Below are 18,399 nucleotides of genomic sequence, written 5' to 3' on the forward strand. Positions count from 1 at the left end.
AAAAGCAGAACTTGTGGTTGTAAAGTGTGCTTATTAAATTCTTCATTTACACTACCTAATTAATTCTAGCATTTTAAATTAACAGTGAAACTGGTCCCTGCTGTACCATTTCATAGCTACAGCATATTTCGTCCAACAACCCAGTTGTTCAGGTTTAATCAGCTGCTCTCAAAAACTGAGAAGGAACTTGAGTTAAAAAAAACTAGATGGCATAAACATTTTAGAGCAGTGTTAGATGAAGGGAGGTGACTTCACGGATGAAGATTACGGCTTCAGATGGATGTGAGGCTCGGCGCTTACAAGCGATGCTAAGCTACGTAGTGTTGCGGTTGCTCTTTATTTGTTATTTTGTCCAAAGAAAGCTAGTGATAAATATCTTCCTGACTTGGGGAAGGAGAGGGCTTGAATTCATCAGAAAATTTTGAGAGAAGAAATGCTGAACTTGTTTTGTCCTGTGTTTGAAAACAAAAGATCCAGTCAGTGTAGTGTCCGTCAGAGACACTGTAATTGCTGCTGGCTGAGTGAGTTGTCCTTGTTGACATAATTTGCGTGTGGGAGAAGGGGATGTTTGTTACTAATTTTTTAATTGATTTGGTGGCCTTAGCTGAGCTCTTAAGAGTTATATTTTTGTTTCTCTAATCTACACAGAATTTACATCTCCAAATCTTCAAATAATCAGTACCTAAAATCTTTGGATCTCAAATAATCTTTCATATCTTACAATGATCCAGGTGCACTGTAAAGCAGAATATTTATTGATATAGGATTTCTGTGCATCACTTAAATTGACAGAGTTTGCATATTCCTGCTGTGTGGTACAATTTTATGTTCTTTGCATGCATAATCAGGAACTTCATTGCTCCTCTGCCCAAAATGCAACTCTGTTTTTAAATCGTTCCTTTTGAATTTTGCAGTTCCTTTAAGATTATGCACAAAGACTTACATCTTTCGTTTTAATTTCAGGTATTTATAATAGGACTGATGCAGACTTAGATTAAAGCTGCAGTTCAGAAATAGTCGTGGCATTGTAAGTGTAATATGAGTATTGATGATCCCAGTGAAAATCCAGGACAGGCAAGCTATTGACTCAAAGCAGTAGCATCTGTGTGTTGTCACATCTTAGGAGAGAAAGAAATATTGACTGTTTTTACCTGTAGTCCTCTCTAGAAGTTACAGATTGTCCATTACTCTTTGGATGTTCAACCATGTGATCCAAGAGCCAAAAGCTAACAAAATGGCAGTCTCAGAAATAATGCAGCATTATGAGAGAGTACAGGAAAATACCTTTCATGTGAGCAGTGTTCAATGCTCGCTTCTCCACAGAAACCAGTAAGTTCCTAACCTGGGGAGGATGCTGTGCCTGTGCTCTGAGCAAGCCACCATGAACCCCTTCTGGTCCAGAAGTATGTCCACACTATGTTAAGCTGGTATCATCTGCCCTCCATAAAAAGTATTTTTTCCTATCTCCCTGTATAACGAGCAGCTTATCAGCATATACCAAAAAGGTGCTGCTGTAAAAAGCAAAGACCCAGATTTTATTTAACCAAGCATGTTCAGTGAATGATGGCACTGAACTGGTGTTTCTATCTGGAACGTGCTGTTCAGAGACTGCATGCTTGGAGTTTCCTGAAATTTGGGGCATAATTAAGCAGCCTTAATTTCAGCATCTGGAATCAGTAACTGTTTTGAAAGCAGTGGATGGAAAAGGTCTGTACCCTCAAGATCAGAAGCTGTTAGTTGCACACTGTGGTGGCGACCCTAGGAGGCAGGAGGGAAGGAAGCCTGGTATGATCGTGTTCCCCAACAGTACGGCTCTCCGTGAGGGAAGCTCTTGAATCTGATGGCAAGTGTGCAGTAGCAGGAAAACACTACTTAAGCTTTCCTCAGTAAACAGACATCTTCTAGTATTGGCCCAGTGTTTGCAGCGGGCAACAGCTAAGCTTTACATATTTTAATGGGAGGTTTTGATGCCTGATAGAGTAGATGAGTGAGAGGTCACGGTGTCCATCTTGGGTTTGAAGGGGGACTCTGAAAGCTTATCATAATGGAAAGACACAAAGCAAAAACAGGATTAATGGTTTAGTTACAGGAAAGAGGCCTTTTAGTAATACAGTTCATGTCAGTAGGTAACGGTTGCACGGTTAAGTCTGCATTTCAAAGACTCAGGCTGCAAATTGCAGAGATTTTAGTAAAATCGTGCTGCTTTGTCATGGGGGGGAAATATTTTTATTTAAGGGAAATAGTTTGCACCTATTTAAATTTAGAAGCTGCAGATAGAACATGTATTCACTGAAAATTTCACATACAAAGGCTACCAGTGTTTTGTATGTTTTCTCTAGGAATTTTGTAAAAGGGCATACCAAAAGTGTTTCCTATTAGAAGAAAAAAAATGACCCATATGCAGATAAATATAGCTTACTGTGAAACCCAGCGTTAAGTTAACCTGATCCTAAATGACTGGAAGTCTAATCTGAGCATAAACTACTTTTACATTTGATGTCCAGTTCACTGATTGTGCTTTGAAAGTGCCTTCCATTTTGAGATATTGCTGGTTCCCGCGGTTTTCCCCACTTAAAATACATTAAACAGATAGGATTATAGAATGTAGGGATTATGTTAGATAAGACTTATAAACTCTTTAGAAAGTATGTAAACACTCATGCCTCATGGCATAAGCCCACCTAATAATAGGGTTTAGGAGAAAAATACCTTGTAGAGGTAGTTTATTCCCTTGTTGACTTGGAAGGGTTTTCTAGTAATTCTCTGTAAAGCAGTGGTAACTAGTCACTGATCTCTGATCATTTGGTACAGATCTTGCTAGACTAGACTGAGTGTTAGCAGCAGCTGCTTTGCTCCAGCAGTAGATGAGAATTAACACAATCCTTCAGAACAGGAAAAAAACCCAAACTTATGTACTGTGGTGTTCACCATTTACAAAGTGAACATAATTCTGGCATTTGGTTTGATTGCATTTAAAGGCCATATTTAGTAGTGCCCCTCAAATTGGCTGTACAGGGAATCCCTCTAAAGTAGTGCAGTTTTTTGCATTTGACTTCCTTGAATGCAAAAGACTTAGTATTTGTTGAAATGGGAAAAATATTTATGCAGCAGAGTACTCTGCTAGAGTTCTTTTGTCTGAAAAATAGTAACAAATTACCTTTAGATTTTTCAGGAAGTGACTTGTAGATTGGCCTCACTGTATTTTAGTAGGTACAGGAGATTTGTATGGGAGTTACTTCTTTGTGTTGAGTGCATGGTCAAAATGCAGTGAGGAAAGAGTGGTCAGATAGAGTAGTATAACTGCAGCTGAAAGTCAAGTGCCCAGAAAAGCAGAACTCTAAAATAATGTGGTTTAGAGCTGAAAAAAGATAATTCTTTCTGTGAATCAGGTGGAATACAGAGCATACTTCAATTTTTGGTTATAATCTTTGTCTGGTACCTCCAATTGCATGCAGAGAATAAAATATTAGAAGACATGAAAAAACAAACAAGTTTCAGAGTCTTTTAAACACAAAATCTAGAATTATTTTTAAAAGACTAAATATATGGCTCTGAATGTCATTAAAGACCTTTAATTTGATCTTAATTTGGTAGCCTAGTTATTTTATTTTTATAGCTTCTTATTTCCTGAAGTGTATTCTGTTCTTGAGCAGAGATAAACCTAATTTCGGTGTTGTATATCCTATTCTAAGGGCTACAGATTCAAGACAATCCCCAAATATTGATTATCTAAATGAACATTTGCATTAAGTATCTGAACTAAATTTATTAGCACTGTGGGGGAGGGAACACAGAAATAGTAGTGAGTGTCTTAGGGCTGGATTTCTAAAATGTGTTTGGTATGATTTGATGTCTGTTCTAAATGCTGAGGAGAACGGTCAAATTTGCATCCATCGTTTTCTTTATTGCCTCTCTGCAGTTGTCTGGTGCATACTCTGTGCTGGCGAACAAAAGAATTTTGATTTCTTGATTATTGGAAAAAAGCAATTGAAATGAGTGTTGGGGCAAATAGGCAGAAAGCAAGTAGGCATGACCCTTGTGCTGTGAAAGAGCTTTCTAATTAACTTCAGCAGTTTCAATCCTGAGCTTGTTCTGAAGTGCATTAAATGCCTTCAACGCGTATTTAGTTTATTATTCGGTTTTAACTGCTTGGTTTGAGTAAATAATATCACCTTCCCATCAAGTCTAGTGAGGAAAGCTTAGCAGTATGGTTTTCCTCAACAGCACAAGCGCACCTACACCTCTGAAATCGTGACTTCCAGATAGAAGGTTATTTATGAGGCTTTTCAGTGTGTCTGCAGACTTTCTAGTCTGAGACTTTTTTCCATCCTTTGTATCATCTGCATTGAAGATAACTGCCAGGGATACCAGGGAACAGCCAGGTGAAATGGCTGTGTTGGTGGAACCCTGTTTGATGACAGTCCCCCCTTAACATCCAGTGTTGTCTGTCCTTTTTCCTTTGTTCTGCCCTTCCCTCTAGAAGCACAGACCCTGTGCTTCAGAACTCAGGCACAGCTTCTGTCCCTAACCCTTTTTCTTTTCTTTCCTTTTAGCCCAAGGAGGACAAGGAGAAAGGGGAGGAAAGGAACAAGAGAGTTCCAGGAAAGCTCTGGGAGATTGGCAGCAGTGTCCGCTTAACAATGCATTATTTTCCAGCTGAGACAGGGTCTTTAGGGGCAGCAGTAGACAGCACACCAAGTGATACCTGTCAGGGCTCTGAGGCTGACTTTCCCAGCATTCATCCGTTCCCTGCTACTCAAGACCTTCTGCCCTTCAGCCATACCAACGAGCAGCATGGCTGTACTGCGGCTGTCACCTCTGCCTGTCTCCCCAGCGCTCTTGCTGGACAACTTGTCCAAGAACAAGTGACCTGTGTAAAACCAGTCTAAATGGTTTTGAAAGTGGCCTACCTCCTGCTCTCCCTTTTTAAAAGACTACTTTTTACCAACACTGCATTAGGAGTTTCTTGGCTTTAAGATGCTGTTTAGTAAACCTGTGACCAGGATTATTTGACCTGCCTGCAGTAGCTGTTTCTCAGACTCAGTGATCCAGGAAGTTCTTGCCCCCTCTGTTGCAGAGCTGATCCATCATCACTTGACTTCCTAGCATGCAGGTGCTTTTCTCTACAGCCAGAAGAGTCCTGTAAGATCATCTTCACCTTGACTTCTGGGAATGGTCAAGCTGAGACCTTCAGATCAGTATTGGGATCTGTTGCCCATGGGAGTGTACATCCCCAACACTTCTGTCTTTTTCCTCTCTGTGTTTTCTGCTAGCTCAGTTTATGTGCAGTGCCTATAATGATGAAGCAAAGTACCTCTTCAGACTCTATCCACTTGGATCCCATCCTTCATATCTCTGCTTTTGGGGTTATTCTAACTGACTTGAGCAAGGATCCATTTACATGATCAAGCTAACCTGTTTTCTGTCTGTCAAGTGAGATGCCATCTGTGGAGGGCAAAGTTCCTTTTGGGATATCTACTGCATGGAGGTCTTGCCTTGCCTTAAATCCTTTCCTTCTCCTTTGCTTCCAGAAAACTTCAGAGGTTCAGTCCCAACACTTTGAAACTTAGGGCATCATCTTAATTTGACTTATGGTTAAGAGGCATTAATTTCTAGTTATGTTATGTTGTTATGCACAAGAATGTATGGAGAGGGGAATTTACCACTGTTTTCTGCACCTGCACATCCTTAATGCTGCATGCCATCTATTCTTTTCTGCTGCTTAAAGGATAGTTTCTCTTGCTGCCTGAATTGGGAGTCCAACAACCTTTGTGTGCTGCTCACTGGCAGTTGCGTGCCTATAGTCAGCATTGATAACCTTCTGAGTAGTCTGTTGGCTTTTGGAAGTTGCTCTGATGCTCAGCCTTTGCCAACAGACAAGCATATATCTTTGGATTTCAGCAGCATCCTGCTGAAGCAGGATGAATTCCTGGAGTGGTCACTGATAGGGTATTGCAGCCTCTGACTTTTTAAACCATTTGTGGTACAGCCGGAGTCTTGTTCAGGCCCTTCTGCATCTCTGTATGCCTGTTTAGACAGGTTTTGCCCAGGTGCCATGTTTCCCACTTCTGTGATGCCACAATCTTGTGGTCCCTCTCATCCCAGTGAGATTTTGATTCTAAAAAGAGTAGAGAATGAGGGGAAGAAAGCATCATGTCATTGAAGTCCAAGTCCATTTCTTTGACTTTGCTCACTGGCTCTGCTTTGGCTGACTCGCTGCTGGGGTTTGTTTGGACATAACTGCTGTTCTCCATTCCTCTTGAGCAGGATCTGTCACTGACTTTGCAGATGTTCCTACTTGTCCCTGCTAGGAATTTCAGTGCAAGGTACTGACTTGCAGGTACTGCTGGAGAAAGGATATTGGACTATGCAGACCTCTGCTCTGACCCAGTACTGCTGTTCTTATGACTCTCACAGCATCTGTTTAATCAGTGGAATATATCACCTTGAGGGGAAAAAAAACTGAATGTTTTTATTATTTTTATTCACAAGAGCCCAGACTGGTTTTTTTCAGTTAGATGGTTTTTAAGGGGTGTTGCAAAAGCAGATGGACAAAAAGCTGTGTCATACTCACCTGCAAGCAAACAAATGGCAGCATCACCAGTGTGATTAATTGTTACTGTACTAGAGGGGCTGCTGTTTCTGCGGTAGAAGGTCTAATGTGCCTGCTGCTCTACACAGATAACTGTCTGCTCACACGCATTTTAAAGCACCTTAAATTAGATATCAACAGGCTTCCTCTTGCTACAGCATTCTAGGACCCACAAAATGAGGCCGCCTCCTTCTTCCTTAGGATGCTGTTGGTTAGATGTACGGGGTGTTTTGACTTTCCCTGTTGTGAGGATGGTAGGTAGGGCATAAGAAGATAGGACATATGTAACAAGGAAGAAGTTTTCTCCAGCAGTTCCTTTTTTAGACTCCTCTGTTCTATGTGCTGTATCTGTGTCATTTCTATTTACCAGTGCATCTCTCTCTCCTGTTTCTCTACTTTTTCCTGCTCTGGAAGCCACTTTGTCTTAAACCAAAAAAAACCCAACCCCAAACATGAACGGCTTGGGAGCTTGACTGATAACATTTTTTTCCCTTATGCTTTCTACTACACTGGAATAGCTGCTTTGTTACCTTGATTTTGTTTATTGGTAGGATTGTGGTGCTTGCTTGCTCCAGGTTAGGTATGTTTAGGTACTTTGCCAAACTGGAAAAAAAAAAAAAAGAAAAATATGCATGTTTCCTCTCCTCTGTTTACCACCTACGTGTTTAATATTGTGAAAAGCCTTTTTACAAGAGTTGTGTATCAAAACCTGCACTGTTTTCAGTGGTGGTCAGCCAGCAAGAACGGCTTGTAGTCATGACATTTATGCATGGTACATCCACTGTCATACATGTGGATAGTGTCATAGGAGGAGGTGTTGGCTGATACAGATGAAATCTGCCACCTTTAAAAGTAAAAGATTTGCTTTTCAGTCTGGAGAAAATTCATCAAGAAGCATATTCATGCTAATATTCTTTTCAACAAAATTAAGAAATTTAAGTGATAGAACTAAGCAGTATGTGTACACAACAGTCATAATATTTTCTCCTTTAAGCAGTTTCCCTTTCATAACTTCTATTACTTGCAAGTACCTAAAAGAAATATTGTAAACATTTGAAACATACTTAAATTCCTGCTCTTGTTCTAAAGTTCTTGAAAGTTCTGTCTTAAAGCAAAAGCAAATTTGTTAAGTAGGCTCACTGCAGTCTAAGTATTGATGGATAGCAAAATTTTTATAGGTAGCACATTTTGGAATATAATAGTGGCTTTACTTTTCTCAGCATCTTTCCAGATGCTGTGTAAAGTAATCTACATAAATCTAACTATTACAGATTAACCTCCTTAGCTGTCAGGTTGCAGCTTTTATTTATGTTTTTGCTGATCAGATTAAAAATGCTGCAGACACAGGTTGTGTTGTTAATATTAAATTTTGTATTCCGGTCTGTAATAAATTACTTTCCTCTGTGCATTGGAAAAACTGGTTAGTAGAGCTCAAAGAGTTTAATTAGTAGGCTGTTTATGAGACAGAATAGGTATTCTGAGTCATTGTTCAGAATTACTGTGAAATTTCTTAGTGTTGTGGTGGCTTTTGTTTTTTGTTGTTTGACAGAGGCTGAGGTACAAAACCTTAAATGTTGCTGAAATAAATCATCTAATGACAAAATTACCAGGGCTTTTTGAATTTGCAGTCAACCAGATTTCAGATATTGCTGCTGCAGAATATTGTTATGTCCTACTTAATATTCTTGTTTTGCAAAACAAACTCTTGTTTTTCCCCAGTTTTATATGCCTCTGCCATTTCATTTAGAACGGAAGTGTTCCTGCCACTATTTTCACTTAAAATGCTTCCAGGTTTGAGGATGCGCTGGGTTTTCATATCTTAGCTGTGCCCTTCCTTTCCCGATTCCTTTGCTTGCATAGTTCTTCTCAGTGAGAGAGCATGTTCTTGGCCTTTTAAGAAAAATCTCCCTCCTATAAACCAAGTTGCATGTTACTTTGTTAAGCCACGACTGACTCTTCGCTCTGCCTGTGCAGTTCTCTGACCCATCACAAAAGTGGGAACCTTGGTCAGTGCACAGGCTCTGTCGTGATTCTGTCCTTCTGCCTTTCTTCTCCCTATCACTCCACCACTCACTATCATCGTCTTCTAGAATAGTGGGTTTTCTCATAAGCTTTGACTCTGGGTGCCTGGCGTCACTTTTTTGTGCAAAGGTTTGGTACATTTGCACCAAAATTGTGCACATGGTACAGTAGGGGTTCACTGTGATCTGAACTTACTGTCCCTTTGGTTGAAGCCTGACCAGTGAAAAAAATCACTCAGTTTCTTTTGGTTTCCTTTCAGTTTCTGTTCTGTCATTCAGTATTAATGTTTTTTAGTTGCCTTCCACTTTCATCTAAATTTCAGAAATACTAGTGTTTGGAATGGGATGCAGGAAGGGAAGATAAGTCTGCTGTAATGAAGCGTGTACCTCGTCCATGGCCTACTGTTCACACTGTTGGAATGCCTTTTGTCTTTGGTTTCAGACCATGTAACTTTTTTATAATCTCTTAATTTCATCTTCTGAGTAACAGTGTTAAGTAGCATACTTTTAATATTTCACCTCCAGTCATAGTTGTTACACATAGGCTTCTGCATCTCCTTTTAGTCACAATTTAACCAAAGGATAGCATATTTTAATGTTTTAACACTGGACACTTCTAGTCTTGCATCTTAAGTCACTCTTAAGCCTTAAGCCATTCTTGATTTAAAAACCTGGTGGTTGCTGAAATTTGCCTTTAGTTTGTTGCCTTCCTTATCTCCAGTACGTACATTTCTTGTTGTAGTCGAGTGCAGTCTTTACCATTCTTTACGTAACGCTGATCCTCTCCGTGATGTGACATTGCTTATTTGGGATGTGAAAGGCTTCCTACCGCATATTGTGTACTTTGTGTAATGCAGTGGCTTCTTTAATTCCTGTTGCAGATTTCTTTCCACACTGCTGTTTACTGTTTTTTATGTGCTGGTATGTCTTTCATTTTTTTCTGGGTCTATTTGTTTTCACTTTTTCTTACTGAATATTGTTTTAACTTAGCCTGTTTGTTTCTAATGTCTGCATTATTGTGTTTAATTCATCTCTTCTTCAGCATTGAATTTACTGTTTGGGATAGACAAGTCGTGGCTGTTTCTTGTCCATTCATGCCTGTCCCCAGAACACTGGATTTTTATAGTACAGTCCCTGTTCTGTTCTGGGACAAAGCGGGGAGGAGTGCAGCCTTGCTCTTCTCAGAACAGCTGCTAATTCAGAGGCTGTGTGCTCCTTGAAGGAAGGGGGAGGAGAAGATGAAAAGAAGGGAAGCAAGAGATGTCAGCTGGGGGCAGGGGGGGAATCCAAATATTTGTTCAGAAATGGAACTCAGTTGTCCTACGTATGTCAGGAGCAGTAGCTTCTGAAAACGTACTTAATCAGTTGCTTGCAGTAGTATGAATGCGCACCCATGCTTAAAATCCAGTTTTACATTTAAAGAAACTTGATTAAAGCAGGGAAACAAAAAAGAAAAAGGAGGATAATATATTCTGCAGCATGAAATGTGCATGTTGTTTACAAGATATCTCCAGCCCAGCACAACTCACAATGGTCCAATAATAAGGTTACTGTCTTAGGGTGGGAGAGATGCAGTTTTAGATCCCTGTTGTAGTGACTGTGTTACTCTGTCCACGTTCACCCTGGAAATCTTGATGCCTTTCACCTTTCAGTTTCTCTTCTCCAAAATAGGAATAGAAGTGCTTTCCTCAGTGGTGTTTGTGAGGAAAGGTGCGTTACAGAGATAAAATGCTTCCATGCTACGGTAATGGGAACCACAGAAGACTCCAGCCAAGTCAGCAGCATCTGTCTCAAACTGCTACTTAAGCTTTGCATGCAGATTAGTCCATGTCCTCAAGTACAGTAATTACACAGCTGACTTTGTTAAAACTCTGTGTAGTATGCAGGTAAGAGCAAAGCCTTGTTTCAGGTGAGATGCAGTACATCTGAAATGCTAGAAGCCTTTAAGAGACTGTAAGGCACTATTTGCAAGAGTAGGCACGTTTTGTATTGCTGGTGTGGTCAAGTTTAAAATGAAGTAATTGCATGTTTTTGAAAGTCCTCTTGAAATTTCTGTGGGAGTAGGATTTTTCAGAAGGATGTAGTGGTGCTGGGCAGCAGCAGGCTGTGTCAAAGCATGCTCCATCTTGTTCTGTTTTCTGGGTGGATGTGTGGGGCTATTCCAGAATGAGAATCACTACTGTCTCTGATTTTGAGGGATAGCAGCTACTGTCAATTGGTATCTCATTTACATGAGAACTGCTACTGTTTCAGCATCTCTGAAAATCAAGGCATTGAATTACACCATCTTGCATTAAGGGATTTGTCAAAACTACAGAGGACAAAACTTGTATAATCTCCTGTGGCACTGCCTGGTGAAGTCAAGGTGCTGTTTGAATGACGTTGCTTTCTGTTATGGGGAGCTTGCGGTTGGGTTTGGGGGAGTCTTGCTTTGGTTTTGAGGTCACCATGTTCAGGTCCTGGTGGTTCTCTTCTAAACAGAGATGCAGAGGTCCAGGGGTTACAGTTACCTCACTAGCACTAATCGTTTGAATGCTTTAGCTACATTTATAGTTTCACATTTTGGGCAACGCTTTTTTATTCCCCTTTTATTTTTCTAGGCTTGTTGTCATGGTATCTGGCACTTCCCATTCAGATATTAAAATTGAGTGAGTGGTGTCTGTATGTCTGGTTCATTTTCCCTCTCTTATCCTCTCCCTGAGGGAGAGTTTTACGTGGGATGTAGCATGCTGTTTGCAAGGGCTTCCTTTGGGGGATTTTTTTAATCGCATAGCAGTGTCTCTGTTGGAGAAGGCCTGGTGCGAAGAAGCCCCTTCCACTTGGACTGGAGTTTATTAAATCCTGTGTGCACAGAGCTCCCATGGGAGCTCATTGTGCAACTTGTGACTCCCCTCGAGCCCCCCAAAAAGGCCTGTCTCCTGTGCAAATGAGCTTTTATCTGAGTCTCTGGCACTGCCAGGATTAAGGCAGTAATAGGAATTTTCTCCCTGCAGATTTCTTACAGGGAGGGCCCAGCCTTTGCTATTTGGGGATCAGGGCTCTGATGCCTTAGGGAAAGAGTTTGCTTGAGGAATCTTGTCCCATCTGAGCAGGCTTGTGTCAGCATGTACATCTTTACAGGTGTTCTAGCTAGAGCTAAGCTTCAGCCTGTGGAACACAGAGGGATTTTCCCTGAGGTTTGGGTTTAGGTTTGCTTATTTATTCATTATGAAACTACAAACATGTTTTTTAGGAGGGGATCTGTCATAAGGGTATCCCAGTGCGAGTCTGGAACCTGGCTTTCCTATGGGAGGATCTTAAGAGGATCTTAAGAAGAAGGATGTACTGACACTCAAATTTTGCTGATGGCTGTTTTTAACCAAGGATAAGTTGTGTTCCTTAATTGTAGGTGCACTGTAGCATCAAAGCCTGTCTGGGACTCTAGATTGGATTGCATTTAAATACAGCTTGACTTTTCCTAATCTAGAGGGCAGATCTTCTCAAAAAAACTAACAAGGGCACCTGAAATACAGTAATTTGATGGAAGGTTCCAAAACAAGACTTGTAGCCAGTCACCTTCCTGCAAAAGGCAAAAACCAGGCTGTTCAGTACTCACCCTTCTCGCATTTTTGCTTTGAGAAATACTACACATTTTTCCCTAAATTCTTGCAAAAGTGATAGTTATATTGTAATAGGAGGAGGATGCTTTCTTGCTATTCATGGACAACATGTGTTAAATCCTAGTCTGTACAAATATAAGGAGTCATATTCTAAAGAAGCTATAGACTAAATGGATGCTGTGGTAGAACTGTACTAGGCACAGAACAAGGTACCTTCATAGCTGGATTACAGTGAATTGTGACAGCGACAGCCTTAGCTTGTTTGGTCCTAGGAGCACCGTGCGCAGAAGCTGCTTCCCTCCTGGTTTGCTTCTCCTGTGACTAGTGTGCGTCGCTGGGGTGACAGCAGGTGCTTCTCCTTGATAAAGAGGTGGAGGATGAATGAGACTGATGTTACTGTTATAAAAAAGCATCAGACAAGGAGCAGGGTTTGAACTAGTGTCATGATCAGATCTCATTTTTCCCTTGGTCTGAATCTTCTCTCTATAGCTTACCTCCTTTTTTAGGTAAACAGCTCTATTTGTTGGTAACTGTCATAGAAACCAAAAAAATAAATGAAGCAGGCAATTCACTTGACCCTCTTTGTACATTTTGAATGTATCTTCTCAAGGGTATTTATGTAACCTTCTCCGAAAGCCCCTACTTCATACAGCTTTTCATGTGAGTTGCAGTCATTCTTTGTCCTTCCAGGAGTGTGTTTAAAACACTTCTGAAATGGTGTGGAGGCTCACGGGGTTGTGCTCTGAAATGGGACTACCAGCTGGAGCAAGGCTTACCTTGAACATCAGTAAGTCTCTTCTGTTACTGTTATTTAGAAGATCGAAAGCATGATGAGTATTTCTCTTGCCCTTCTCTCTCTTGCTTGCTGCATTCCTGCCAGCCACCTGTAGGTGGTATTTCATTAGGAACATCCCCAATTTATGAGAATCATTGGGGAAGGTTGAAGAGCAGGTCTGATTGGAAGAGTCACGGGTGGACAGCAAGTTGAGCTGAGCTGGTTTGATACAGAGAAGCTTATGCTGGCACCAGTTTCTTCCCTAAATGCTCGCTGAGTTTGGAACAGGCAAAAATTGGAGCCAGGAGGCTTGGAGAATTTGTGGTGAGCATTATTGTATCTTTTGGTCCCAAACCTGGAGTGACTGAAGGCTGTTACCATCTGACAGCTTCTGCCTGGCTAATATGAGATGAGCTGTCAGACATGGCCTATTTCTGAAGGAAGGGATTGTGTCAGAGAAAAGCATCAGCGCTTGGTGGCGTTTGTGTTACGGCTGTCAGGCAGGCAGCTTTAATTAGGCTTTACAATTTGGGCAGGGGACAACAAAACCACGATTTAAGGCAGTTTGCATTGTTGCTGTCCCATTCTGTGCTTGTTTTCATGAGTGACTGTTTATAGTGGGAACCATAGTCCTTTAATGTGACTTTGCCTTCCAGAGTAATTTATTTTCAAGAAAAAGGATATTTTAAAACTTATCTGGTCACAGGTAAGCAATTCAAAGTTGTACTCTTCTATAAGTTGCTTTTAGAATAGCTTCCAGCAGTAGGAAGGCTTCAAACTTGTCTGAGAAAGTACTTTCCTTCTACTTTTCTTGTGGGAATGATTGCAGTAGGAGCTGTATGGAGAACAACCAGCAGGAACAGTGTATTTGTAGAGCTTCAGAGTAGAAGAGATTATTGAGCACTTAACACATCTCGCCAAAAACTTCTCTGGATTAATTCCTGCTTGAGCTACAGCATAGCTTTCAGAAAAAAATCCGAACTTTCGGAATTTTCAGTGGTAGAAGAGCTGACAAAATGGTTGGTAGATAGTTAAAATAATCTGTTACCTTCAATGTCAAAAACAGAACAAATGCCTTCCCCAGGAAACCATTTGCTTTGTTTCTAGTCTGGTTTCTCTTGTTTCAACTGCTAAGCAATGAGTCTTGGGATACATAACTCCATGTTTTATCTGCTGGACAGACATTATTATTAAAAAAAATCAGTCTGTACTTCAGATGAGTACTAATGTAGTACTGTTAAAGTTCAACTTAACCTTTTTTGACCAGGTAGACAGATTGACCCCCATCTTTCAATTGAAAGAGTTTTTCAATACTATAGTCTATTCTCATGGCACCGTCGCCAGGGCATCATATCTTTCTTGAAGCATGTAAACCAGGACTGGGCATGGCGCGTTGGCAGTGAAGCACGCAGCCAGATCAGAAGCAGTGATTTTTCTTTCCCTTTTCAAGTGTGTGGCTTTTATGCCAAGAAGAATTGTTTTAACCCTTTTGGCAGCATTGCAAGCTTGAGATGTGGTTGATTATCCATCGCCCTGTATCAGAGTCCTTCATTTCCCATTTGGAAAGTATGCCACAGTTAACTTAGTTTGTTGGGATGTAATCTTGGGTTTGTGCTATCTAAACGTACATATTTGTAGTTTACTGAGGAGATTAAATTGCTTTGCCTCTTCTCTCTCCGCTTTGTTCTTATCCTCTCATTCTGTCTTTCCGCAGTCTGATCTTCAGGAGCAAGGAGTCTGTTTTTTTCCACTCATCGATGGAAATAAACAGTTTAAGGCAAAGATCTGTTTCCTGAGACCGACCTGTAGGAAAACATCTTTCTGGTGATTTCCTATTCACAATTACCAGTTAGAGATCTGTTGGCTGATTATTTTTTTTAATCCATTTAATGTGTGCCATGTTAATTTTGTTTTAGTCAATTAATAAGCAGTACTAAATCAAGTCCTTTATAGAAGACCAAGTATATCAATGCTATTAAATCGACATTCTTAAAATTTATAAGTCAAACTTGTAATCTCATCAAGAAGGATGTCAGTTTAGTTTGACAGAATCTATTTTCCATAGACCTAATTTGATTGACATTGATTTTATTACCCCTCTCTAATTCTTTATTATTAGAGTCCAGTATTGAATATTCTGTAATTTTGCCTTGCTCAACATTAGACTGATGGACCTGTAATTACTTGGGTCATCCAGTCCTCCCTTTTTGAATTTCAGTGCAAAATTGTCTTTCCTCCAGGCTCCTGGAATTTGTTCAGTGCTGTAAGAATTACTGAAAATCACAAGAGAGCCATTTGCCTCTTTCTTGGAGTCTATTCTGTGCAAGTAATCCAGACCATCTCATTTAAACACGTATAATTTTAGGAGCTCCTGTTTAACGTCCACCTGGGTTGCTAGTTACTACTTCATAGAGCTTCTTCAGGTGTACATAACACATCTGTTTTCTCTGTACTGTTACTATTACTATCTGCTGATGAGTCAGCGTGAGTGTTAAGGGATCTTTTTTCTGTTATCTAAAAAAAAAAAAGCTTTTGTTCTGACCTTTACTAGCCAGGGATTTTTTCTGGGTTTTTTGTTTCTTTGTTCCTTATTTTTCTGTTCTAACTTACATTGGTTTCTATCTGTTTTCTCTTTATCTCTTAATTTAAATATGCAATCGGCCTAAGCAGACTGGCTTACAAAGGAAGTAAAGGCAGGTACAGGTCTTTAGCACTGCCTTTTTCATAGTTGCAGGTTTTTGAGTGTATGAATAAATGTTATAAACAGGATATATTGATTTTTTCCATATTCTTTCTCATGGTTTGTTTTTATCTTGGCAATTTTCAGCTCTGTGAAATGGAGACTTCTAAAATGCAAAATATGTACATTACCAGCTTGGGCTTGGCTTTGCATGTGTCTTTTTAAGACTGTAAAGTCCTTGATAATTTTTAACCCTGTTACTGCTCACTTTTAGACCTATTCTTTGCCAGATCATAGGAGGTCCACTACGTGTTTTCTGCAAGCTAGATAAAACACTCAGAGCAATGGTAATAGTGATATAACAAGGTGTTGTTTTAGGATGATCTAGAAATCATCTTGTCTGCCCTACTGAATCACAGCATGCAATGAACTATTGGATTCCAAATCACAGAAAATATTTACTATTTACGGTGCTGTTCCTGGGAAGTGTAGCATGGGAATGAACTTCAGTGTCTGTGTGGGATCCCACTGAGAGGTCCAGCTGCTTGCTTCGTGCTGCCAGATTGTGTCCAAAGAAATGTTACCCTTTTCAAGTATGTGCAATAAGAGAGTACATGATGAAAAAACCCAAAAGTTCATACTGCTTCACTGTGTTGTGTAACAAGTCCTTCTCTTCTTTCTTTACCAGTAACAATTTTTAGCTCTTTCATATCTAGAGCCTGTGTTTTGTCTGACATAAAGTGTATTGCTCTTGAGAGTAATTTGACAATAATATTTTTAGCTGGATGTATAATTTTTTTGGTTTCTTAGCTGTAAATGTTTAGCACACTAAAACTTTATGATGTCTGCCAGCAGTTGTAAAGCTTTTCACAATTTTTTTTTTCCCTGGGTTTATTTTCTTTTCAGTTTTTTGAGATATTGGGGGGAGGGGGGGTGTCTGTCTTCATTAAATGATTGTGTTTAGGGGAGACACTTGAAAATACAAAATAAACCAAACCAAATATACCTCTGAAGTGGCAAGCTCTTAACTGAAAGATTTTCTCCCTTCAGCTTCACTGGTACAAAGTGAGGCGTGTGGCAGAAAGCAGCAACAGGAATTTGCTGATTGAAACAACTGCACCAAGATTTCAGTGGGCTGCAAAGGGTGTGGGGTTTGAGGTGTTTTAACATAAAAGGTGTTTTTCTTGAATTAACAGAAATTCAGCGGTCAGAATGCTGAGTAGACCCACACTTTTTTGTGAGAATATAATACAGCAATTAATGTATTTTTGATATGAAATCATAACCAATAGCGTATGAGTAACAGGCCTTAAATTCTATTACAAGTTTTCTATATTTCATGATGTTCAGGAGCATATACTAACAAGAAGAAATCATGTTTCTGTGTATCTATTATTCTAAGCAAAATTGTATGACAATGTAATTGTTTTCTTTAAGCCAGGTTCTGCAGGCATGCATGCAGACAGCTTTGTTCGTGTTGGTACTCCTTATCCTTCACCTTGGAGAAAATATTTGTTTGTTTCCAGTTGGTAGTGAGAGTCAGAGATGATTATATCTAAATAGCTTGAATAATGTTATTGGAGAAGTCAAAGGAAAGGAGTGAATGGTCTATGAAATTTTCGTATCATTCTTTTTTGTATTGCCATTATTCCCCTTCCCTGCAGCTTGTGTTGTCTATGGGTTGGTTATCCATGGTCTCTTCCTTGCAGAAGTATTTACAGAAGTGAGAATGTTCTTATGAGAGATTATTAAAAAATCATTGTATATATTGTAGAGGTGGTCAGTCCATGTGCCTTTAGAGTAACGGTGGCTGGACATGGAAGCCTGTGTTCAGACAGACTAACATAAATCCCAGGGCCTTGCATCGGCTACTCCTGTTACCTGTGTGCCTCCAAAGGTCAATGGATGGTTAATGGGAAAAGTAGGGACACAAACTCAGGTTATCCAAGCTCTGATCCTGGTGTCTCCCTTCCTCTGTAAAAAGAGGTTCATTTCCTAGAGAATAGCTTCCTTCTGCCTAGGACTGTTTAGTATTAAATATATTAAGGATTTGATGTGTTCAGAGGCACAGGGATTGGGGCTGTATAAAATATCTCAGGTAGACAAGAAGAGGAAGGCATGGCATGGAAAGTATCTTTACAGTATTTCTGCTCCAGGCTTTGTGCTCAATCAGACTTCAGCTCATTCTTGGTTAATGTCACGTAACTTGAGTAAGAATATTTTTGTTGCGATTAATTCAGCTCTCCAGGAAGACTGGATATGTTTCTATACTTTTTTCTGAAGTTAAATTGATTGGATGGAATTGCTTCCTGGATATATTGTAGGTTAAAACAGCCATTTCTTATCCTTATGCCTGCATGTGGGCATTTTAGGCTTGAACTGCAGTGTTTCCATGGATTTTTTAAGATCTTCCATCACATAGTTAGCAGCTTTTAGTGCTTTGATCTGATTTCGTAAGACAGAAGTGCTCCCTGTATTTGTGTTACAGCAAATGCTGTATTTTTGGTGGCGTCTGACTTTGAGAAACACACAGATGCTTTTTTGTAGTCCAGGAGACAAAGAAACAAAGCTTTGTGCTTGGGAGGCAGGATCCGTGCCTCCAGGGTACATCAAGGCACTTGGTGTGCAGCTGCTTTCCCAACCTCCGCTTTCTCCCGGTGAGCAGGAGCTGGGTCGCTGTTTGCTGCTCCCGTGGATCTTCTTCCACAAGTGCTGTCCTTCTCCCTGGGAGG

At 40.1% G+C, this 18,399-nt stretch overlaps 1 protein-coding gene across 5 annotated transcripts in view; it reads left to right on the forward strand.

Moving 5' to 3' along the window:
* The window catches only part of ELAVL4 (ELAV like RNA binding protein 4), a 101,164-nt gene that overhangs the window by 63,488 nt on the left and 19,277 nt on the right, over window positions 1-18,399 (forward strand). The gene's annotated exons all lie outside the window — the stretch shown is intronic.

This window comes from Gymnogyps californianus, chromosome 8 (genome assembly GCF_018139145.2).
Source record: "Gymnogyps californianus isolate 813 chromosome 8, ASM1813914v2, whole genome shotgun sequence".
Taxonomy (NCBI): domain Eukaryota; kingdom Metazoa; phylum Chordata; class Aves; order Accipitriformes; family Cathartidae; genus Gymnogyps; species Gymnogyps californianus.